Source organism: Symphalangus syndactylus, chromosome 1 (genome assembly GCF_028878055.3).
Source record: "Symphalangus syndactylus isolate Jambi chromosome 1, NHGRI_mSymSyn1-v2.1_pri, whole genome shotgun sequence".
In the NCBI taxonomy this organism is placed as follows: Eukaryota; Metazoa; Chordata; class Mammalia; order Primates; family Hylobatidae; genus Symphalangus; species Symphalangus syndactylus.
The window spans coordinates 27,685,121-27,710,133 of NC_072423.2; the positions used below are offsets into that span (position 1 = coordinate 27,685,121).

Consider the following 25,013-nt stretch of genomic DNA (forward strand, 5'->3'; position numbering starts at 1 on the left):
TTTAGGAACTGGTTTTAGGAAACAGGCATGCATCCTACAGTTATCATGTGAGGGAGGTGCTTCGAGCCCATTTTCCTGACAACTCTAACTCCATGCTTTTCTTGGCAGTACTTCCTCTCCAGACACACCTCTGCATTAACCCAAGATGACTTAAGGAAAGAACAAGTTAACAAATCGCCAAATATGGAGGGAGAGCAAGAATGAAGAAGTATTTCTAAAGAGACACCACCTAAAGTTTCATGCCATAGAAATGATCATAAAAACTATGTTCCCAGCTTGGGCAACATGGTGAAACCCCATCTCTACTAAAAACGGAAAAATCAGCCAGACGTGGCAGCGTGCACCTAATAGTCCCAAGCTACGCAGGAGGCTGAGGTGGGAGGATCACCTGAGCCCAGGAGGCAGAGGCTGCAGTAAGCTGAGACTGCACCACTGTACTCCAGCCTAGGCGACGGAGCAAGACCCTGTCTCGAAAAATAAAAAAAAAAACCTTGTTTGATGGTTCTAGAAGTATTTCCAAAAAGAAGCTATTTGTATTGTAAAATGCACACAAGTGGGCACACATATATACTGTAAAGGAAGAACAATTAATAAAAGCACAAGATCTCTTAATGTTTATGGACTTTTGAGTAGCCACAGCCACATCAGTCTTCTGAAGCAAGAAATACCTCATGGCTCTTGACAACAGGAGAAACTGGTTGACCTAGCAGTGGCTTTGAACCTCAAAGGTATCTGAGCCTGCCACCAATTAGCTATAAAATTGACACCTATAAACCACAGGACACTGTAGGTGATTAAAAGCATGGGCTACTTTGTAGTAAGACAAACTGAGATGAGCTCTGCCTTTTAGAAGTTACAAAATTCTAACCAAGTGACTTAACTTCCATAGGTAATAACAAGATAGATGTCCTCAAAATTTACAACAACCACATGCAATATGATAAATAGCATCCTCAACTTACGTGCCCCTTGCAGATACACAACCCAGCAAGGTCTTTTAAGAAGTAAAACAGCCTGGGTGCAGTGGCTCACACATGTAATCCCAGCACTTTGGGAGGCCAAGGCAGGATCGACTGAGGTCAGGAGTTCAAGACCAGCCTGGCCAACATGGTGAAACCCTGTCGTCTCTACTAAAAATACAAAAAAAAAATAGCTGGGCGTGGTGGCAAGAGCCTGTAATCCCAGCTACTCGGGAGGCTGAGGCACGAGAATCACTTGAACCCAGGAGGCAGAGGTTGCAGTGAATCACTTGAAGGAGGCAGAGGCTGCAGTGAACCGAGATCACACCATTGCACTCCAGCCCGGGCGACAGAGCGAGATTCTGTCTCAAAAAAAAAAAAAAAGAAGAAGCAAAACAGATGCAGAACAGATTTTTCGTATCCTCAGTGACCTGAAATTAGACCACTGTGTAACCAAAGATGTTATAGCTCAATTTGAAACTTCAGCTGAAGTCAGTAATATCCTAACACTCAAGATTAGAAGAGAATTTTTTTAAAATCCTGAGCCATCTAAATCAAAAGTAGTAAAGCCTAATCACAGTATTACATCAAGTGCTAAACTATGTGCTTAATCTTTTCCAAAATTAACATTGGCCAGATAAACCAGACTTGCATTTTGCCAGATATATACCTCTGAGGGGCCCCAAACACACACACACACACACACATATGCGCGCGCGCCTATAAGAGGGCTCAAATATACATCTATGTACCTATAAATGACCCTGAACTTTAGGTTTGAACAATTCCACCAGTCATTTGGCCAAATTTCCTACCTTCAATTCTCAGTCCATACATTACTCAGACAACCAGCATTTGCTATGCATTTATGGAGCTAATACTGCAAGCTAGACATACTGTTTTTGTGATTTCTGAGTCAACAGAAAACAGAAAAAAGATTCACTTTCCACACTCAAAAGAGCTCATCCACTCTGGCAATTGTATTAAAGAACAGTAAAGGTTATAGACTTCAGGGTCAGAAAGACCCGGGTACAAATGCCAATCCAACTTAGCCTTGGCATATCCATTAACCTCTCTGAGCCTCAAGTTCCTCAGGAATAAAGTGGGATAATAAGATGACCCACTTCTCAGCGTTGCTCTGAGGCCTAACGACTTAGATCTCAAAATGGCTCCAAATAAACAGAGTTTCCTTAGCTGCATCTATCTTACCAAGGTGACCAAGTCACCCGTTAGCTCATCTTCATTGTAACTCTTGCTTTTCATCATTTCTTAGCAAACAAATGTCTATCGAGCCAGACAGCTATGCTCAGCGGCCTCTGCACACTTTCTTCTCCTGCTAACTAAGTGTTCCCACCATTCCCTCTCTGGATCACCTTTCTTTTTTGTCCAACTCCATCCCTCTCTTTTTTCACACTTCCACCAAAACATCTTTTTCAGAACCTCTATTAGGATCCAATCCTTCTCTTTTTTGTATTCATCCCGTCCTTGCCCCTAGAATCCATGTAAGCAGCCGGGCGCGGTGGCTCACGCTTGTAATCCCAGCACTTTGGGAGGCCGAGGCGGGCGGATCACGAGGTCAGGAGATCGAGACCACGGTGAAACCCCGTCTCTACTAAAAATACAAAAAATTAGCTGGGCGTGGTGGCGGGCGCCTGTAGTCCCAGCTACTCGGAGAGGCTGAGGCAGGAGAATGGCGTGAACCCAGGAAGCGGAGCTTGCAGTGAGCCGAGATTGCGCCACTGCACTCCAGCCTGGGCGAGAGAGCGAGACTCCATCTCAAAAAAAAAAAAAAAAAAAGAATCCACGTAAGCATGTCAGAAAACAGTGTTAAAAGTTAAGGACACAAATCCAATTTACTTACGGGTAAGTTCTTTTCTCACAATAATGAATTAAGGCAAAGCTACAAACTGCACCCCCAAAACAGTACAGTCAAGTAACAACTCTGTGCTGAAGGCTGTAAGGAGAACAGATGAAAGATGGAATGAACCAAGGAAAATACATCCCTACCACTGAAAAAAAATCGTTGGCCAACAGAGTTGTTTTTAATGTATGAACTAGAGTACATGCTATAGAAAAAGGCAGCCACCAACAGCCGGGTGTGGTGGCTCACACCTGTAATTGCAGCACTTTAGGAGGCAGGGGCAGGTGGATCACAATGTCAGGAGTTTGAGACCAGCCTGGCCAACATGGTGAAACCCAGTCTCTACTAAAAATACAAAAAAATTAGCCAGGCGTGGTGGCAAGCGCCTGTAATCTCAGCTACTTGGGAGGCTGAGGCAAAAGAATCCGGGAGGCGGAGGCTGCAGTGAACCGAGACTGTGCCATTACACTCCAGCCTGGGCAACAGAGCGAGACTCCCTCTCGAAACAATAAAAAAGGCAGCCACCACTTGCATTGCCTTTTTGCCGCCAGCTTGTTACACTTACCCAATAAACATGCACAGCTCATTTCTCATTGACTTTACTCATTTACTTAATTGTTTTGCCAATGTCTGAACAAAGATTTTTTTCTCACAATGACATTCTCTAGAAAGCATCGCATTTTAAAATAAGGAATGCCTTGGCCAGACACAGGAGACACTAATGTATCAGATTTGCCTCTATGGCTCCTACTGGCCCCGCCAGGCATGTCTCACAAGCCCACTGGCCACCTTCACTGAAGGCTACTGTCGCCTATTTAGGGCTAAGAACAAGAACAACCTGCCCTCCACAGCTGATTAGACCAGGCCCAGTGAGATTTTTGGCCTTGAGAACTGCAAGTAGGACAGAGGACTACGGATGATGTCCACTAGTATTTCAAATGAGGACATGGAGACACAGGGGCTGTGGAACAGCATTGTTTGGCCATGTGTATAGGAAAGAAGTTCTAAAGCGGAAGCAAAAGAGACAACCAAGGGTATGTGGTCCTCAAAAGAATGTGGAGTAAGCTTAGTGCAAGATGACGCTTGAGTTCTTGATGTCAGGTCCTCCTGACAGCTGCTAACCCTGGGCCTCAGAATGAGCTGCCTTTCTTACTGCACAGCTTGATCATGTCCTACAAATCATGCACTCTAAACAATCTAGTCTTTCAGAGCCTTCTCATATGAACTTTGCCAGGCAAGGAGCTACTGCCTCTCCCAATGCACACCCCTCACCTCAGCCACCTGGGCCAGGTGGGCCCTCAGTTACCACTCCACATGAAAGCTGGGTGAAGTTGGCTCCGCTTCAGGCTGCAGTTATCCAGTGATCACTGGAACTGGTAGCTCATATAGTCTTCATTCATTCCCCAACTCACTCATTCATTCCACGGTCGTCCTGCAGGGGGCCTCTCCTGTCAGCACCACGGATCACAGATCTCTCGGATCGCCGACTCCTGCCATCCTGCACTTGTGCACAGGCATCTGTCCTGCGTCTGTATGTGTTCCTGTCCTTGCCTATTTCACCAGACTCGTGCCCATCATCTTTGGCCTTCTGACGTCCTCTGAAGGTCTACCTGCCCAGCGTTTTTTTTCTGAGATGGAGTCTTGCTCTGTCGCACAAGCTGGAGTGCGGTGGCTCAATCTCAGCTCACTGCAACTTCTGCCTCCCAGGTTCAAGCGATTCTCCTGACTCAGCCTCCCGAGTAGCTGGGAATATAGGTGCGTGCCACCACACTTAGCTATTTTTTGTAGTTTTAGTAGAGACTGGGTTTCACCATGTTGGTCAGGCTGGTCTCAAACTCCTGACCTCTATTGATCTGCCCACCTCGGCCTCCCAAAGTGCTGGGATTACAGGTGTGAGCCACTGTGCCCAGCCAACCTGCCCAGTCTCTGACTCCTAACTTACCCTGACTCTTGGCACGCTATGGCAACATTCCGCCCTAGCTACATTTTGAACTCACCCCCAACTGTGACTAACTTCCATAGTTCCACTTCCTTCCTCCATGGCTGGCCCCACAGCCTTGACCATCCTTAGGACACACCCAACCTTGTCCCTATTCTTCCAAACCCCACTCCACTCCCCTTCCAACAATCTGTGACTCCATAAGGGCCACACTCACAGGCCCACAGCAGATACTGTCACCATGCCAGGCACAGGATTCTGTACAGCACAGGGAGCTGACAGACTTGGCCAACGATTAATAAATCCAATTCAATATGCCAGATTCATATAACACAGAACTCTCAGTGCCCAGATGTCCAATAATATCTAAATTTCAACTAGAATTTCTGTGAAATGGCGGACTTTCTTGTAGAGAGATGGGGAAGGTAACTGACCTCATGCAACAGACATTGTTTTATTGCTATAGCTGATTTAATCAATGTGCCTTCCCAAAGTAAAATAAACCCACTAAGTAAAATTCTCCAGTCTCTTACCTAAGAGTTTAAACACATAACACAGTGAACTCCTTCCTGCAACTCAATCTCCTGTTTGGTCCAGGCCCCAAGGCAACCTTCCCCAGGACAGCTTCACCCAAGGACCCAATGGTGGCTGTCTCCATCACGTGCTGGAGAGGTGATGTGACTAGCCATTTTCCAACACTGCTACACGAAGTGGCTCTTCTAACCCCCATTCTAAGGAAAACTCCCAAGTCACCTCTACTCCTCATCAGGCAAGGGGGGCAGAAACGGTGGCAGGCTAACTGCCTTCAGTCTGCATCTCTCACTGGATACTGAATCCGTGAACCAAACATGGCATAGTCACTTTTCTTTTCTGCTTTTTTTTTCTTGAGACAAGATCTCACTCTGTCGCCCAGGCTGGAGTGCAGTAGTGTGATCCTAGCTCACTGCGGCCTCTAACTCCCGGGCTAAAGTGATCCTCTTGCCTCAGTCTCCTAAGTAGCTAGGACTACAGGTGCACACCACCACAGCCAGCTAATTTTATTTCTTTTAGAGACGGGGTCTCACCATGTTGCCCAGGCTGGTCTCAAACTCTTGGCCTCAAGCGATCTTCCCACCTCAGCCTCAGCCTCCCAAAGTGCTGGGATTACAGGCGTGAGCCATTGCACTAGGCCCAAAGTCACTTGTCTGTGCTGATCTAAGGCCTGACAGTCTTCATGAAGTCATAACAGGCACCTTTGCCACATCTCATGGATGCAATCACAATATTAAAATTATCTTCCATCTTATCAGACTACAAGTGTCAAAGCGATCACAATATCAAAGGTGGAGTAATGCAGGAACGTGGGAAGAGGAATAAACCCAGGATCCAGTCAGATCCTGAGTACTCAGAAATTAGCATTCATGCCAGAACTGGGCATCTGTGATCAAAAAAACAGTCCTGGCCCCCATGTCTGCTCACTGCTAGCACCACATGCCAAGCTAGAGGGTAAGTCCCTGTGGTATCAGGGAAGGCCTGGAGAATCTGATCACTTTGGAAGCAGAGAGGAAGCAGGTCCGAGACCAAGGAAGGAGCGGAGAGCAACAGGGTCAACAGCACCAGGAGGTTACTTAGAAATGCAGAGTCTTGGGCCCATTCCAGCCCTACTGAATCATTATCTGTATTTTAACAAGATCCCCAAGTGATCTGTATGCAAACTAAAGTGTGAGAAGTACACTCTAGACGACAAGGGCTCCCGAGAGGTACAGAACACCAGCAGCAAGCCGGAGCTTTTACACGGAAAAGATGCACAAAGTGGTAGAAACAGAAAAGAACTTCAAAGCTGGCCAGACCCTGGTTCAAATCTAGGGTTGATCACCTACTAGTGGAGCATTCTTCAGCTGGTCACTCAAGCTGTGAGTCTCAACAGGGATGTGAAGTATAACCTTACAGGAGACAGTAAGTATAAGGCATCCAGCACACAGCAAACCTGTGATCAATACTGGTTCCCTTTCCATAATGAAGCAAACACCAACCCAGCGTGGCTGTGTAGACCTGTGATAGAGACAGGTGAATTAGGAACACTTGAGAGAGAAAAAGGGCCCAAACTAGCACTATCTTTGTTAACAGGAGGAGAGTCTCAATGTTATCAACAAATATGACTACTGCAGGGCACCAGAAAAATTTCATTGCTAAATTTATTTAAATGTCCACCCACCATTCCAGAACAGCATTGTCCAAGGGAAGTATAACGAAAGCCACGTATCGTTTTACATTTTCTAGCAGTCATATTTTAAAAAGAGGAAAAAAAGGAGTGGGCACAGTGGCTCATGCCCATAATCCCAACACTTTGGGAGCCTGAGTGGGAAAGACCACTTGAGTCCATAAGTTTGAGACGAGCCTAGGCAACATAGCAAGACACTCATCTCCAGGAAAAAAAGTTTCAATTTTTTGAAAAGGAGAAAAAAAGGGGGGAAGAAGGTGAAATAGCCAAAATGTTATGAATTCAACACGTACTCAATATAAAAAACTAACAAGATATTCTGATTTTTTTTCATTACATCTTCAAAACCTGATACGTATCTTATACTTACAGCTTATTTCAATTAGGATTTGCCATATTTCAAGTGCTCAACAGTCATATGTGGCTAGTGGCTACCATTCTACTGAACAGAGTAGTTCCAGAAATAAAATAATTATTCATAGATCCTTCTCCACTCACCCTTCTATCACCCCCAAATCCCAGTGTGCAGAATGTAAGTATCTAGGCATGGTCAAACAAACATGGGAAGCGAAGTGCCGGGGGAAAGGGTCAGAATACAGGCTTTTGCTAACCTGGCATATTTTCACAATCAAGTTTTGTTTTGTTTTAAACTTTGGTCAACGTAAATTGCACCCACAGACAAGCTAAAGTACAGCCACTCAGTGGAAAATTTTTCCAGGAGCAAAAAAATGTTCAAGTACTACATTACGAATACAAAATTCAGGCCAGGCGCGGTGGCTCACGCCTGTAATCCCAGCACTTTAGGAGGCCGAGGCGGGTGGATCGCCTGAGGTCAGGAGTTCAGGATCAGCCTGACTGACATGGTGAAACCCAGTCTCTACTAAAAATACAAAAATTAGTTGTGCATGGTCGTGGGCGCCTGTAACCCCAGCTACACAGGAGGCTGAGGCAGGAGAAACGCTTGAACCTGGGAGGCAGGGGTTGCAGTGAGCCGAGATCGTGCCATTGCACTCCAGCCTGGGCAACAAGGCAAAACTATGTCTCAAAAAAAAAATAAAATATAAATAAATAAATACAAAATTCAGACAAGATTCTCCAACCACAAATCAAAGTAGAGCCAAGTAGGAACAAATACACTACCCTTGTGCCTACTTCACCCACTTTTAACCTGATATAGGGCAGCTGTAACTAAAGCTCTAGAGACAAGGAGGAGACACACAGTCTGTTTTCATGGTCAAAAACAAATATACTTGCCAATGAGGTAAGGCAGGACAGGAGACAATACCCTCCAAGAAAGAAAAAAAAAAGTGCTGGGACTAAGGCTGCTCTCCCAAAACAGAGACCAAAGACCACAAAACAACAGCTAAGATTGTAGGAAGGACTTACCACACATATTCTGCTAAACACTTTATATGCATTTAATCCTCCTAACAACCAACCCTCAGGAAACGTATGGTTTAGAACTTACATAACCTGTTCAAGGTCCCGCAGCTAGTAAGTGGCAAAACACAGGTTTACATCATTGACAGTTAGGCAATCAGGTTTATATCATTGAGAGCTGGGCAAAGGCAAGTGAAAATCTCCATGGCCTTTATCACCCAGATTTCACTAGAACACAAGACAAAATCAGTTTTAAAATTACCTCTCCCATTCCTGCTAGGTTAAATCAGGAAAACTGGCCAGGTGCGGTGGCTCACACCTGTAATTTAGGAGGCTGAGGTGGGTGGATCACCTGAGGTCAGGAGATAGAGACATGGTGTTATCCCGTCTCTACTAAAACTACAAAAAAATTAATTAGCCAGGCATGGTGGCAGGCGCCTTTAATACCAGCTACTTGGGAGGCTGAGGCAGGAGAATTGCTTGAACCCAGGAGGCAGGTTGCAGTGAGCCAACATTGCGCCATTGCACTCCAGTATGGGCGACAGAGCAAGACTTCATCCCAGAAAAAAAAAAAAAAAAAGAAAAAGAAAATCAGCAAAACCATTAAAGACCAGCTTCTCAACAAGTACCTGGGTAAAGCTTAACTTAATCAACTAATGTTTTCAGGTTCACATAAAGATTATAAATAGGAGGTGGATTAAATACCATCAAAACATAAGATAGGCCAGGCGCGGTGGCTCACGCTTGTAATCCCAGCACTTTGGGAGGCCGAGGCAGGCGGATCACGAGGTCAGGAGATCGAGACCACGGTGAAACCCCGTCTCTACTAAAAATACAAAAAATAAAAAATAAAAAAAATAAGATAGCTGGGTGCAGTGGCTCACACCTCTCATCTCAGCACTTTGGGAGGTCAAGGAAGGCAGATCACTTGAGCACAGGTGTTTGAGACCAGCCTGGGCAACATAGAGAGATCCCATCTCTACAAAAAATAAACAAAATCAGCCGGGCGTGGTGGCATGTGCCTGTGGTCCCAGCTACTCAAGAGGCTGAGGTGGGAGGCCAAGGTAGGAGGATCACTTGAGCCCTGGGGGTTAAGGCTGCAGTGAGCAAAGATCACAGCACTGCACTCCAGTCTGGGTGACAGAGTGAGACCCTGCCTCAAAAAAATAAAACATAAGATAAATTTTAGGCCGGGCGTGTTGGCTCACGCTTGTAATCGCAACACTTTGGGAGGCCAAGGTGGGCAGATCACAAGGTCAGGAGATTAAGACCACCCTGGCTAACATGGTGAAACCCCGTCTCTACTAAAAATACAAAAATTAGCTGGGTGCGGTGGCACATGCCTGTAATCCCAGCTACTCAGGAGGCTGAGACAGGAGGATCGCTTGAACCTGGGAGGCGGAGGTTGCAGTGAGCCGAGATCACGCCACTGTACTCCAGCCTGAGCGACAGAGCAAAACTCAGTCTCAAAAAAAAAAAAAAAGATAAATGTTGGAAAGCAGAGAGAAGGTAATGATGAATGCAGTCTTGGGCTAGGACTGTAGTGCTGGGTTGCAGTTCTAAACCTGCTATTGGCTACCTGACGGCCCCACCCTCCAATGTGGGCTCACTGTAGAAAATGAGATAACTACAAATGTGTGAAGCACTTCCAGCTATGAGGTCCCTTAAAACAGAGGGCTTTGAATTTTCTAACCTTATTAGGTTTTTCAATGATCTAATCCTTACTATTCAAATCCCTAGAAAGAATTTGTTCCTCACAAAAGAAAATGATAAAATCAATACCCATTACTAGCCCCAGGAGTCAGCCTTGGGGAAAGGAGGAGTTTGTGTCCCAAAATGCAAAAGCTGATGGTAAGAAAACAGTTCAAGAACCACAACGCCCTGATTTTATCTTTAGGTCTCCATGGATCACTCAAGATGTCTAAAAACTCTAATTATGTAAAGCTGTAATAATAACTGACTGAAAACAGAAGAATACAAAATCTGCATTTGGGGCCCCTGAAGACCATCCTTAAAGAGTGATCCTTCGTAAGGAATATGTGAGACAGCTAAAAAAGCCACTCTGCGTCTGTCTAAAAATTACTTATTTCAGTCTCCAGATTTAAACAGAATTTGCTCTCCCTCATTATAAAACAGCCAGAATATAGAACTTCCTGCCGTAGAAGATGATTCAAAGAATTCTTTAAACTGTGTTTATTTATTGTTGGAACAAAAGATTCTTCTCGGCACCACTTTCAATTTGCTTTGATTTTCTCAGCCTTTTCAAAGAATACATAAAACAAACACATCTTTCTAGCCCTTCTCCCCTCCAATCTGTATCCTCACCCCAGTGCCCAATAAAATAAGTCTTTTCAACATGCTATTTCTAGAGCTGTCTCTGGTGCAAATACAGATGCTCTGCTCTCTATGCTGACTACAATCAGGGAAATCTGGCTAAATACAAAGGCCCTGAGTGTACCTCAAACTTCTCCACTGCATATTCTCACGCTGGCAGTCATCAGCTATCACCTCCAACGTGAACGGCGTCAGTGTCTTTGCTGTTTAGCACCTGCTGTGCCCTCTCTGGGCACCTCCACACCCTGAAACAGCTTCCATGCTCAGCCCTCAGTCCACCAACTGTGCTCCCCCAAGGCAGAACAGCACAGTGAGAAGGAGCATGTTTCAAATCCTGTTTCCACTTCCACTTACGAGCTGGGAGGGTCTCTGTCTGTTTCCCCACTGGTACCACAGGGATAAACACGTACAGCTCCTCTCATCATTTCGGTATCGAATGAGGTAACGTAATAGCTGGTGGGGTGGTGCATGCCTATAGTGAAGCTACTTGGCTGCTTGGGAGGCCGAGGCAGGAGGATTCCTTGGGCCCAGGAGTTCAAGTCCAGCTAGTTTGAGTCCAGTCTGGGCAACATAGCAGGACCCCACCTCTAAGAAAAGGTTTAAAAATCAGAAAAATGGGGCTGGGCGCGGTGGCTCACGCCTGTAATCCCAGCACTTTGGGAGGCCGAGGCGGGCGGATCACGAGGTCAGGAGATCGAGACCATCCTGGCTAACACGGTGAAACCCTGTCTCTACTAAAAATACAAAAAATTAGCTGGGCGCGGTGGCGGGCGCCTGTAGTCCCAGCTACTTGGGAGGCTGAGGCAGGAGAATGGCGTGAACCCGGGAGGCGGAGCTTGCAGTGAGCCAAGGTCGCACCACTGCACTACAGCCTGGACGACAGAGCGAGACTCCGCCTCAAGAAAAAAAAAAAAAATCAGAAAAATGGGATAACAGACGTAAAGTGCCATCACCTACTGCAGCATCTGCAGGTTTTAGCTACTGGTATCATTTTCCACCTTCCTGGGAATCTTCTGCCCTCCAACTTGCTAAAGCACAGGTTCTAAGTTCTTCAGCCACCCCTGCTGCTTTGTTTATGGTTTTTACTATGTAAGCCATTATCTTAGGGGACCCAAACCCAACCCTTTTTAAAATACCTTTCTTCTATCCTGTCTGTTGTATGTTCTACCAATCTTGACCTCCAGCCCAAGCAACCCTCCTAAATTCCAGACTCACAGAGCCAGAGGCAACTGGAGCCCAAAACTGAACTCACTGTATCAAGTCCCTCCACCTCCACTCTTCCAAATCTATTCTGCCTTCGGAATTTGCTATCTCAAAGACAGGAACACCCAGTCTCCAAGCAACCCCCAGACAGCCACCTAAGAAGCAGCCTTACTCCTCCAATCAGGCACTACCTGGCCCCCTGAAGCAGCCCCCACCTATCACTCCATCCCCACAAACAACACCTGGGATGAAAGACCCTCATCCTTTCTCTCCTGGATTGCTGGTTCCCTCTTTGGCCTTCCCACCTCCAGCCTGTACAGCCTCTATTCCATCCTCCATGGGGCTGCCACAGGACCTTTGTAACGAAAGGTCCGTCTTTTCTGCCTACACAGAAGTCCACCCTCAAGGAACTGCACCAAAAGGCCTCATTAGGTGGCCCTCAACTGCCTTCCAGCTCCATCCCCTCGCACACCCACACCCCACTCGAAACACCAAGCTCTCCCCAGGCCTTTCCACGTGTGCTGCATGGACTTACACGCTCTCCCAGGCTCTGACTGCCTCACATATTCTTACCGGTCTTTCACAGCTCCTCTGTGGACGCTTGGCATGAGGTGGCCTATTCACATTCCTATCATAGCTTCTGGGGCTCCTTCCACTAGATTTTTCTCCCTGGGGCCCTTTTCCCTCTGCACTCCCATGCTTAGCACAATGCCCAGTGCTTAAACACTCAGTAAGTGTTTGTTAAATGACAAGGCAATCCCCAGGTTAACATCATGTGCCACTTCTTGGGCTCCCCTCCATCTGTACCACCATTACCTGTGTCTGTTCTTTCCAATCCTGAAAGCTATTTTATCCTTAAAAAAAAAAAAAATCTGGGCCGGGCACAGTGGCTCACACCTATAATCCCAGCACTTTGGGAGGCTGAGGCGGGCAGATCACAAGGTCAGGAGTTCGAGACCAGCCGGACCAACATGGTGAAAACCCCGTCTCTATTAAAAATACAAAAAATTAGCCAGGCATGGTGGCACACATCTGTAATCCCAGCTACTCAGGAGGCTGAGGCAGGAGAATCGCTTGAACCTGGGAGACAGAGGTTGCAGTGAGCCGAGATCATGCCACTGAACTCCAGCCTGGACAACAAAGCGAGATCCCCAACTCAAAAAAAAAAAAAAAAAAAAAAAAGAATCTTCCAAAATCTCCCCTCTTCACTGCTTTCACTGAATATTGATTAAACATTTTCAGTTCCTAAAAACACATAAAAGCTGAGTAACTGCAAATATTATTAATAAAATGACCCCAATACTTTGGCAGCCAATAAATCAAATTATAATTCAGAAGTTGTTTACACACAACTAAGATTTCAACAAAGATCTGTGGTATCACTTTCCAAAATTTCTATTCTATTGTTGTTTTGTGTTTTATTGAACCTGAATGTAAAAATTAGACTGCCAAATGTTTCTGAAGAGATTAAAAATAATTGCTGCAGGAAATAAGGGATATTTTACCACTTGCAGTTTTTTGTTTCCACTTTTGGCTAATTCTGATTAGTTCAGGGTTATAAAGCATGTCATCCCATTAGAGAGTGTTCTATTATCGTGATCATCTCTCGCGTGTCTTCAGACAATGTTCACTACGATCTCTTTCTCGAGGAGTCTTAACTGCAGCTGTCAAGGCTAGATCTTTTTTGTGAGTTACAAGTTGGATTTATTTTCATTCAAACTTCTAACTCTTATGTATGTACCATATGATCCAGCCACCCCAATTCTAAGACCAGTCATGCAACACAAACCAACATTTTGGTCAACAATGGCCCACATACACAGTGATCCCATAAGATTATAATACCATATTTTTCCCGTACCTTTTATATGTTTAGATTGGTCAGAAACACAAATAGTTACCATTATGTTAAAACTGCCTACAGTATGCAGTACAGTAACATGCTGTATAGGTTTACAACCTAGGAGCAATGGGCTACACCATATAGCCTAGGTATACAGTAGGCTATAGCAGGCTACACCATCTAGGTTTGTGTAAGTACATTCTATCTTTGCACAATGACAAAACTGTCTAATGATACATTTCTCAGAATGTACCCCTGTATTAATCAACACGTGACTGCATTTAGCAAAAAGAAATAAAAACTTACGTTCACACAAAAACCTGTTCACAAATGTTTACAGCAACTTTCCTCACAATTACCAAAAACTGGAAAAAACCCTAATGTCCTTCACCCAGCAAATGAATAAACTGTGGTACATCCATACAGCAGCAATGACAAAGAATCAAGTATCGAAACACAGAGCAACATGGATGAATCTGAAACCCATCTTGCTATCTGACATTCTAGAAAGCCCAAACTCTAAGAAGACAGAACCATGTCCCTATAGTGAGACAGTGGATGCCAGGGGTAGGAGAGGCTGACTAGAGAGGGGCGGCAAGAGGAAATGCTCTGGTGTGATGGGCCTGTTTTGCTTCGCCTGTGGTGGTTGATAAGTGACTCCTCTACATATGCCAAAACCCACAGAACTGTACACCACAGAGTAAATTTCCCTGTATACAAATTTTAAATTTCTTTAAGCTAATTCTTTAACCATGACTTGGTTAAAGATCAGCCCTAAAATAAAATGAACACAAAGGTGTGTGTTTCCATAATGTTTATCAAGTCTGTAGTTCTTGTTCTGATGGTCCTGGGATTAGGAGTAGATGATGGGGAATGAAGGAGTCAGTTTCCCTTGTATTGGCAACTTCTGCTCCAGCTGTGAACAGCCAGCTGGCGTTCTACCAAGGATACAGTAAAGGTTGTTCAAAGCCAACTGCAGAGCGACTGTATTGCACAGAAAAGTCCAAGAGAACATTTCAAGAGAAGAAATAAATGGGAGATGGGAGAACACAAACCCTAAAATTCTAACTCACAGTCAAAGGCATCAGAAGATTCTACTGACAAGTTGGCAACCTCCTTCCTAGACCTTCCTTAAAATGAGTCAAGGTGGGTGGGGGCAGGGAATCGCTGAGAAAAAAAGAGCAAAAGAAAAAGAGAGCGTGTGTGCTCCTGAACCAGGTTGCGCTGAGAGTTCCAAACGCCCTGGCTCCAATGTTCTTTAACATGGAAAAAATGACTGAATAGGCAAAGGATAAAAACAAGAAGGGTTCAACACCCAGTTACACTTTCTTTCCAGTGTGCTCTCCTCAGCCAAACCCACACATTCCTGCTCTGGAGGGGATGGACCGCAGGTCATCCTTAGAGCCTGCTACAGGCACTGCCGACCAGGGGCTGGGCTCTGGGCTCCACAGTGACAGGAACTGCAGGCACCGGGTCCCCCCTGGCTCTCCCAGGAAGGAACATGCCCTAGCTCATCCTGCACACTCATATCCACATTCCCCAGCCCAGAAGACTCTCCCCACTCCAGGGAGGCCTGGGCCTGCTACATTGTTATACCTCAGCATGAGATCAACACCTGAGACAAGCTCCAATCCAAGATGAGCTCATGACTCCCGCCCCAGAGAACCAGCTCTCCAACCCTTAGCAGCATTTGCAGCTGGAAAGACTGGTCTAAATGCAAAACAAATGCTATCTTCAGGAGACTTCAAGGGGGAGGGAGAGGAACAAAGCTAAAAACCACCAAGACAGAAAACCAGAACATTCCATGACATGCAATGCCCTATGAAGAGGTTTTTTTTTAAATATATTCGCACTGTATAGCCGTGGCAAGGGGTTAGCTGTCAAAGTTAAACAAAAATCACTGACTCTCAAAAGACAAGAATGAAGGACTAAATAATGAAACAGCTTATTGTATTAAGCTAATTAAGGTTTATCATATTAGCCATCTGAGTTTTAGTTGACATCAGAAACGCAGAAGCAGCACACCACGCGCAGCGTGGATTCGGATCTGCTTCGCAAGCATATTCCTGCCACACTCATACACAGAACCTCTGGCAGTCAGAAATGATGGAGAAATGAAAACCAATTTTAGCACAGTGATTTGTAAAGAATTTTGTTCCATCGTGTAAGCTATTTACTGGTATATCCGTCCGAGATTACATTTATCTCTATTAAATACTCCATAAAGTATCCTGAGCTAACCATGCACTCTTGTTTCCCTTTTGCCAGTTTTATCACATAGTGGATGTTCTGTAGCCAAATGAAAAACATTTTAACAATAAAACCCTTGCATACTTGACGTCTTTCACTGCAGATATCCTGCCCACCAACTGCCAGCACACAACTTAACCAATTCTAAGATCCTCGGCACTGCTGAAAAGCCCCTATTCTGCTGAACACGGAGAGGAACAAAATGCCCACTTTGAAGTAGGGGAAAATTTTATTTTCAGTCATGTCTTCTATGGGCTCCTCTTGACTGTACTTTTACCAAAAACCAGCAGAAAGGCCGGACCAGTTCTATCTGTTGTTGAGATCACACTGGATCCCATTCTGGAGCTGCTGGTTTCCTGTTTGGGGAAGTTGCAGTTCTTTTCACAAGGAACCCAAGGCAAAATGTTGAGTGTTCTCCTGTAAGCCCCCTCAGCCTTTGTTCTTCACTTTGCTACTCTCCTTACTCCTTCCTTCTCTCCTCTCCTCTCCAACCTCTGGTTTTGGAGGGTGCATTAAAAAATGCCTACTCAAACCTAATTGCGATCTTTAAAGGCATCAAACATTTTCTACCACCCATTCCAGTACAGCTTTGAGTTAACAGGCATCTTTTCACAGATGAAGCCAGACTACCCGGATTCCTCCTGGTATTGCATTAGTATTCCACATTAAACATATGCCACAAAGAATCCAATGGCGAACTCACCGTCAACAGCCCCCAAAATCAATAAAAGACATTCCACCACTGGAGTCGGAGTGAAAAACCTTTCAGGTTAACACAAGAGAGCAAGGTAAAAGAAAGGTGATGAATGAACAAAAGGCAAATCTACCTTCAGACTCCTCAAATCCTAAAAAGGTGGCTAGGCTGCCTCGATTTGGTGAAGCCCTTCCTTGTCTTATAATCATCGGGAAAATGCCACATGTGTACTGCTTTCGTCTTATGCAAAACAGCACATTCTCCACAAGGCCCTGACGCCTACCATTCTCCACACTCGCTTCCTTCCAGGCCTGACTCTCCCAATTGCCCAGACACATGCGATTTAATGAAGGCATTCAGATTTCGCCTTGATCGCAATACCATCATAAAGTCACTCTAATCCCATTAAACTGGGATAATATTAAGAGCATTTCTTCTCCACTCTGAACCCAATTTTATCTCCTGGGTAGCAGTCCACGGTCCGTCTGTGTCTAAATGGATCTGAAATAAATATTTAAATTCATGCTCAAAACAGCGTATCTCACCTTGTGAACCTTGACCTTTTGGAAAGACTTTAGACCAATGTTCAGTTACTGTCACACGGCTGCATTCTCAGCAAATAGGAAAGGGTTAAAAGCAGCCCCAGTCAACAGGCCTACAAGGAAAAAAAAGACAGCATGTATGGCTAACAGCATCACTGGAATGCATTTATGCTCATTTCCTAGAACAATATTGTTACCTTTTGGCCTTCATAATAGTCAGAAGCATCCCCAACACCCTTTAGTAGCTTCTAAAAGAAAAAGCACAAGACAGAACATAGCCTGCAAGAGAAAAAAAGCATGCAAAGTAGCATTCTCCAGCAACAAACTACCATCACAAACCCCTCAGTTCAGTTTGGTTTTGTTTTGTTATAAACACCGAGAAAGAGAGAGAGAGAGACTGCATCAACCAAGTGTCCCCACCCTAGCAAGGCACATTTTTTTCTCTAATAAGGGTCATAAATCTCAGCTCCTTGTCCATCCCTTAAGCAAAAGAAAAAGGCAGGAAAAGCCCAAGTAATCTCAGACCCTGCAAACCTGCACCTTTTTTTCCATCTTCTCTACCCAGAATCTTTTAGGGCTCCATTAGTCACGTACCAGTGCTGTGTGGTGTCTAAGTGTGCATTCACATACTGTGTAGGGATGGTACCTTCCTGCAAGCTCCTCTGCTTTTGGCTGCCATGAAGGGAGGAAGCTGCTATCCTACTGTAGTAGCTCAGTGACTGCATTGTGTTCAGGAGCTGATCTGCCTCAAACCAGTTTCAGCCGGTTCTGGTCACCCTACATAAAAAAGCTATGGCAACCCTCGCTGAGTTGCCAACAAGTCCCTGAAAATCATCAGCACAAGGGGGATCTCGCTGGGGTTTGCTCTTCCCTCTTAGGTCTTCCTGAGGAGGAGAAGGTCATCGTGTGTCCCCCCACCCCACGAGCACACAGCCTTGGAAATGCTCACCTCGCAAGCACCCCAGAACCCCTCAGGGCCCATCCCCCCTCCCCTCCACCCCACAGCCCACCGCAGACACTGTTTCCCCCTCCTTCTCCTTCCCCCACTTACCTCCCACAACCTGGCTCAGATCTTTGTGTACGTGTGTGTCAGTGTGTGCTCTCTCTGTTGGTGGCTGACAAAGAGCCCCCAAGAAAGCGAGCTATGTGTGTCTGCTCACACGGGATGCGTCGGCTGCAGAGCCGGCCTGGCCTCCTAGCACAGTGGTGCTGGCTTGTTGACCAGGCTCCTCTCTGCTGTCACCCCCACCCCACCCAGCCCCCTCCTCCCTTCCGTCCCTCTCCTCTCTCTCCCAGCCCTGTCACCACCACCAGCAGCCCCCCAGTCTCCTCCTCCTCCTCCTCCAACCTTCTCTTCTTTCAAGCACCTGGGGGGAGAAGTCCAAATCCCTTCACCTCGGGGGAAGAAAACTGGGGCTGTCTGGGGAGGGGGCGGGGGGCGAAGGCAGGGCCAGTGGGAGAGGGGGCACGGAGGCCTCTGGAAACGCATCTGTGCCCGGCCGGCGCCGGCGGGGGGAGTAGGAGAGCCGCGCTCACGTGGCCCCCCTCTCGTAACCTGCCGGGCCTAGCCCGGGCGGTTCCTCCTCGGCCCCCCAAGCCAGTTGGCGGGGCGCGAAGGCCGGCTGTCCCCAAGGCCAGGGTGCAACAGGCCACTGCGGGCAGGCCCAGGGGCCTGAGCCTCACGCGCTCACCCCGGCCCGCAGGAGTGGGCACGAGGGGCCGCACCCCGCCTCTGCCTGGCGCCCACCCGCGCCCCTGCGTCCGGCTGCCCTGCGCCCCTCGTTCGCCCCGGCCGCCTCCCGCCGCCCCGCACCCCCAGAGGCGCACACCCACCCCCTTCCCGGGGTTGGCCTTCGCGGCGGTCAAGCCCGGGCGTCTGGGCCGCAGCTCGGATGACCTTTGTTCAGCGCGGCGCCGCCGGCGGCTGCTGCTGTGGCTGCTGCTGCTGTCGTCGGAGCGGCGGCGGCGGCGGCTTCCATGTTACGGGCGTGTCATCTGCGTTCCCGCTGCCGGGGTCTGTGTGTGCGTGTGCGGTGGAGCGGCCTCGCCGCCGCCGCCGCCTCCCGGGCTCCCCGGCCGCCGCCGCCGCCGCCGCCGCCGGGCCTCGCCAGCGCCCGGCCCGGGCCCCGCGCCTCCCCGGGCACCGCGCTCTAGGCCGCGCGGCGGCGGCGGCGGCCGGCCCGCCACGCCGGGGCCTACGGCTGGGGGTGCGGGCCCGGGCGGCGGCGGCGGCGGCGGCGGCTCGGCCCGGGCGGCGAGCGAACAAAAGGGAGCGCGGGCGAGGGGGAGGGGGCGGCCGATGGGGGAAGGGAGGCTCCGGGAGCCGGGCGGCGGCAGCGCGAAGCCCCGCGGCCGGCGGGCGCCGACGCCCGGCCGCTGCGGATCCCCGAGTCCGGCGGCGGCGAGAAGGCGCCCCGCGGACCTGCCAAGTCTCGCCCATACGGGGCCGCTGGCTCGCGGCTTCGTCCCGGGAGCGGAGCGGGGTGGTGGGGCTGGTGAGGGGGCGCAGGGAGGGCTGCTTTTTTCCAACGACATTGCGGGCTCTCACCCAGTCCTTTCCGTGGCCCCAAGCCGCGACTTACTCGAGTGGAAGGAAGCAAGGCCTCGCCAAAGATGGTTGAAAAGACCGTGAGCCTCTACCCAGGATCTTGAAGCCAAGGTGGTGTTTTGTTCTCCTCGTAATGGTGGCAAATAAGTAAGAAGAGAGCACGCTATCTTCGGACAAATTAAATCTGAAATTCTCCCTGGAGGTGGAAGAAGGGGCTCTCCTCTGGTTAGTTAGTGGTTTGGAGCCCTTTTCGCCTTCAACTGAGCCACAGAAGAATGGAAGACACCCCCTGGGGTGGGGAGAAAGCCCTGGTGTAAAAGACACACGTTTGCTTTCAGAGAAAAAGCCACTGGGGCCAGATTGAAACATGGCATGTTCAGTTCATGTAGGTTTTTTTTTTCCTTAATGGGGGAATGATATTGAGTAAACAAGATGTAATAGCTAGGTCTTTAAATTCTAGAAGGGAGATGGTGTACAAATGTAACAAGCACATATTGTACATACAGCAGGTGGTCATAGCCTACGGAACACAAAAAGATACATATGTAAGCCCGCTAAAGGTCACGAAGGTGTACAATCGTGACCCGTGCAAGGGCGAGAGACGATAGATTTCCATTCCAGATGAGGTATACTGTTTTCCCAGCCCCGTGTCCTCGTTCCTTTATTGTTCACAGACGTGCACTCCATTGAAAGGTTTTTAAAACCAGACAGAAACGCCCAAGTCAAGCTAATTGTGCTGACACTGGGAATAGGACAAAATGGAAGGATCTGAAAAAATGTCACCATAACCTGTTAAAAAGGTTCACTCCTGTTTGATCGGAATCTGAAGACACAAAAATAACACTCAAGTAGCAGTAATGACTCCAAGCATAAGAAACATTTCTGTTTCATTTTAAGTTTGATTCATTGGTTAGTATTTGCAAAGTGTGCTGAAAAGTTAAAAAAAAGTCTCAGTATACCTCTCTACTGCGTTAACTTCCATTGAGGAAGCCATTGTTCTCTGTAATGGGAGCACTGTATGATGTAAATTGCAAGTAGCATTTTCGCTGTTTAAGACTTTTCATGTAAATGACCCGAATTATTGTCTCACAGAAGAGTTGTTGGTCTTTAATTTCCAACAGCAAATTGTTTGGAATTGCACATAAATTGGAATACATATTTGCATATTTACACACGTTTAGAAAGACCTATGTAATCTGCAAATTTTGCCAGTCACAGCATCCTATTTATCAGCATTACAAGATGATGAAATTGAAACCCTTGTCTTCTTTTGGCCTGAAAACGGTGCCAGTACTTTGTGGGTTGGGTTTCAGCTTTACCTGGGCTTGATTTCATTTGAAAGGGAGCCTTTTTTCTTCTCCCAAAGATGGGCCTTTATTAATATGCATATAAAAACCGTATGTGCATTGAAGAGTACACTAGGACCTGCTAATTTGAAATCTTGACATGCTACACAGTTTACAATATATGGAATTTCATAATGTACATACCATGATAAATCCTAGATTTCATGGATTTGGGATCTTTGTTTACTTAAAAGACTCTCTTGCCCCTCCCCCATTCCCTTCCTTTAAGAGTTGAAATGACAGCAAAGCAGCATTTGAATGGTTACAAGAGTTGTACTACCAAAACTAAAGTCTGAAATGCTTATCATAAAGAGCCTTCAGCTATACAACTGCCTTGTGGCTTCACCATGCCAAACGCTTTTTTGAGTAGGGCTTTGTACAGAGCCCAGTGATTTAGCCGGAGCCTCGGCTGGAAGAAATTTGGTCTAGAAGCACAATTGACCATTTGCACAAATGGCAACAAATAACATTGCATCTGCTTTTAAATATCATAAACAAAAAGTAAAAGATATTTTATTGCAAGTTATCTCAGTTCTATTTTTATAAAGAGAATTTCAGAGAAACCCCTTTGCCAGGTAGACCAGTAGTTAAAAGCAAAGCACCCGTCTTAGTCCATTTTGCAAAATCACTAAATTTCACAGCTGAAAAGACAGCATTTATTCTGGGTTTTTTTTTTTTTTAAAGTGGACACTACCCCTCTTCCAAAAACACAATACAAAAAGGTTCATTCTATTATTCTACATATGTAAGGCTCTCTTGTGCACCTCTCTGCTTTGAGCAACAATAGAATCAGTCACTTGACTGCAAGAATGAAATAAAACTATCATTTGAGTGCAGTCGATAAGGAAGGGCAGAACAAAGAAATCATATGATTCTTATGCCAAATAGAAACTAAAGGAATTCCAAACCCTTTGGGATTTTGTTGTTGCTGTTTTTATTGCTAACTCTCAATGTCTTGGCTTTTCCACCAATCAGTGTATTGCAAAATCCTAGCTTTTTTCTTTAATCTTTTGTGGCTGGAAGCCGGCTTTGCAGAAGCATGTAAATATCATCATACTTTCCCTCCAAATGCCCTTATGAAATTAAGAAATTCGTTTGTTAGGTAGAGCGCACAAAAGGTGTGTTCCTGGAGGGAAAGTGGAAGGAAAAAAGGAAACACCTTTTCTTTATCTCACCATCCAGAGGCCCTGTGGAACTAACTACTAAACCGAGCAGTCTCATACCTTGAACTACACATTTTTAGCTTGAAACCAAGCTAAGCCTGGGGGTTTATAGAGAGATTAATATGTTAAATGTGTTAGCTTCTTTTTAAAGAAATTATTACACTGTTCAATCCTAGCACCACAATTTAAAGATTTGTAGGAGGGTAGCCAGCAAAGAAAAAGGAAAAAACAAAAATCTACCTTTTCTTTTTGAGAACATCAAAATATGGATAGAGTCAGGTTTTTTTATATTCAAAAACATACCCTTGAAAGAAATCATAACCAAGTTTAAATTATTATTAGCCTGCCAGAAATAGACTGTAGAGGATTCCCCTTATCCTTTGTTCGTGATTTCGTGAATAGATTTCTGTGGCAAAACGACCTCTCCTTTTCTGAACCTCAGTTTGGAAATGCCTGCAAAGGCCTTTAACCAAGAGACCCGAAGCGGGTGGGGGTTGGGCTCAGCACTGGGCATTATTTAGGAGGCCCCTCGATATTTGAATGACCTCCTAGGTCCTGGCTACTGGATGAATCCACTAATCCTTACCTCCTGCTGTCTCTGTAGGCCTAAATGCTGGAAAGCTGGCCTTGTCCAAGGAAATAGTTGAGAAGGGTAGGGATAGAGAAAAGTGGGTAGTTTCTATGAGCCCTCCCTTCAGGAGTCAAAGGAGAGCCAGAAGTACGGGGATTGGGATCCTGGTAAAGATTCATCCGCAGAAACTGGGTCAAAGGAGAAATCTGTAGAGAACTTTATAAGATTTCCTAACCCTTTGTAACTTTTTTATATTATATCTGGGCTTCCTTAAAAGAAACTTGTGTTTGGGTTGGTTCTCTGCTCTCCAAGTCCTAGAGGAGGGGAAGAGAAAGAAGAAGAACCTAGGGAGGTATCTGAGAAAGGAAAAGGCTTAATCCTTTGAGGGCCTACCTGAAGGAGAAGGGAATGCACAGGAAATGGGGACCCAGTTCCTCCTGAGAAGGAATCTCACTGGTCTCCTGCAGTGCGGACACTACCCTGAGCACTATGCATGCACTAATATTGACTTCATCTTCCCATCCTGCCCTCATCATCCCTGCCATTGCCACCACTTGGCACAATGCTTTGTACATCCCATAATTGACATTATCAGTGAACTAAGGAATGGATAATGAACCCAGAGTCACCTAAAAGTAAATATGTCCCCAATTAAACCTAAGCTCTTTTGCTATCGTGGTGGATACAGTAGTGTTTTGTCTAGGTTCTTTCTTCAGAGCATACACCCTCATCCTCCAGCTGCTAAGAATATTGGCTGCTGACTACTTACAGCTGACTCTCTCTCACTGCAAATTGCTTTGGCCACTGTCTTGTGACAGTTCTTGGAAACTGTCTTGCCCAAGGCTACACCCACTTCCAAGAAGCAGCCAACATCTGGCCGATGTAGAGACAGAAAAACTTGGCCCCCTTGCCTTTATTTGGGCCAACTCTGAAGGGTCATCCCAGCCCCAGAGCTCCCTGTAAATTGGCTGAGGCCTCAATCACCATAGCATTGTGGGTCAACTCCTCCTTTCTAATCCTGCCTTCCTCAGTCTCTCACAAGTGTATCTCCAAAGATTATTCAGGGTCTGTTTCCAGCACCGCAGCCCGAGACACCCACCCAAACCAGATTCATCTCCGCACAGTACGACCCTCATTCCCTCTCATCTGTTCCATCACCACAGGCTGGGAGGGTTCCACCTCTCAAGTGTCTATTGATCCCAATCCCTTCTCTCGGCTGACATAACGCACACCCAACCTCAGGCCCATCATCCCAGTGTGGAACTGGTCACTGAGTCCTTGCCTCCAACCTGGCCAACATTCAATGCATTCTGCACACTAAACCTTGAGGAATCTTTCCAACGATACCATCTTGTCACTCCTCTGCTCAAATGTTTCCAGATGACTCAATTGTCCTTAGAATGAGGTCCAGATTATAACTGTGACTTAGAAGGTTCTTCACGATTCGACCCATTTGCCTACCCACGTCCCTGCCCCTCCATCCTCATATTTCAAGATCCAGGCTTGCCTTTTTGTTCTTTGAATATCACCTACTTCCTGTCACTGTCAGGCTTGCGCACATGCCAGCCCCGCTTTCTGGAAGACTCTCCTCACCCTTCACCACCTCCTCATCTAAATCCTGTGTATTGGCCAGGTGCAGTGGCTCACACGTGTAATCCCAGCATCCTGGGAGGCCGGGGCAGGTGGATCACTTGAAGTCAGGAGTTCAAGACCAGCCTGGCCAACATGATGAAACCCCGTCTCTACTAAAAATACAAAAATTAGCTGGGTGTGGGGGCGGGTGCCTGTAATCCCAGCTACGTGGGAGGCTGAGGCAGAAGAATTGCTTGAACCCGGGAGGTGGAGGTTGCAGTGAGCTGAGATCACGCCACTTGACTCCAGCCTGGGTGACAGAGCAAGACTCTGTCTCAAAAAAAAAAAAAAATCTGAAAGTTAAGTGTTCAGAACACCTATAAGGTTTGGGGTTTTTTTTCCAATGACAAAGATAAAAGATGATCAAATACTTTAACATTTTCTGCTAAACGTAATGATGACTATTTTGAAGTCTCTTTTGAGGTTTCTTATTTATTATCAAAAGACTAGAAGTCACATGTCACTGGGAAAACAGTGGTTATTTCTGGAAAAGTTTAAAAACAAATAATAATAATTGACATATATAAATAAAAAACAAATGCTAAAAT

General features: G+C 46.4%; 1 protein-coding gene across 9 annotated transcripts in view; it reads right to left on the minus strand.

The window, feature by feature from the left end:
- The window catches only part of ZNF532 (zinc finger protein 532), a 125,170-nt gene extending 105,139 nt beyond the window's left edge, over positions 1–20,031 (minus strand). The window contains exons 1-3 of one of the 9 annotated variants that reach the window (XM_055297535.2): positions 19,103–19,289; positions 17,403–17,484; positions 17,209–17,318 (exon numbers count right to left, since the gene is read on the minus strand). The gene's annotated coding sequence lies outside the window, so the exon portion shown is untranslated. The other 8 variants (XM_055297534.2, XM_055297536.2, XM_055297533.2 and 5 more) reach the window with 8 other exon arrangements.
- Between the last annotated feature and the right edge of the window lie 4,982 nt (positions 20,032–25,013).